This window comes from Chanos chanos, chromosome 7 (genome assembly GCF_902362185.1).
Source record: "Chanos chanos chromosome 7, fChaCha1.1, whole genome shotgun sequence".
Classification (NCBI taxonomy): Eukaryota; Metazoa; Chordata; class Actinopteri; order Gonorynchiformes; family Chanidae; genus Chanos; species Chanos chanos.
This window is the reverse complement of record NC_044501.1, coordinates 2,408,735-2,409,158: the sequence shown is the minus strand read 5'-3', so window position 1 is coordinate 2,409,158 and position 424 is coordinate 2,408,735. Positions and strand designations below refer to the sequence as shown.

Here is a 424-nt window from a genome sequence, read left to right as displayed (position 1 = left end):
GTCTGTGTGTCATTAGAGTTGAATAGTGTGTAATAGTGAAATGTCTATAAGTGTCTTTGGCAGTGTAATAGTGAAATGTCTATAAGCGTCTTTGGCAGTTGAAAAGTGTGAGTAATAGTGAAATGTCTTTTGTTTTCACACATGCTCTGGGCATCCTTTGAATTAAACAGTTCCACCACTGACTCAGGATCAGTTTGGGTGATGACTCAGAGAAAGAGACCCAGGAGGATTCCATGGTCAGCGCTCTGAAAAATGATGAAACAGGTTTACTAATTATGGTAATATTATTTAACAGAAGAGGTTTCATATCTGTGTTGTAATGCAGACATTTCTTACATATGAATGAATTGTGTGGGGACATTATGGGTCAGAAAAAAATCAGGAATCACTTTTTATTCCTCAGACTTTTGAAACTAAGAATAAT

At 36.1% G+C, this 424-nt stretch overlaps 1 protein-coding gene across 2 annotated transcripts in view; it reads left to right on the top strand.

Annotated features, from left to right (window-relative positions):
* Positions 1-424, top strand: part of LOC115817609 (long-chain fatty acid transport protein 1) — a 19,079-nt gene extending 18,655 nt beyond the window's left edge. For both annotated transcript variants that reach the window (XM_030780939.1, XM_030780938.1), the window contains exon 13: positions 1-424. This exon is cut by the window's left edge and continues 744 nt beyond it. The gene's annotated coding sequence lies outside the window, so the exon portion shown is untranslated.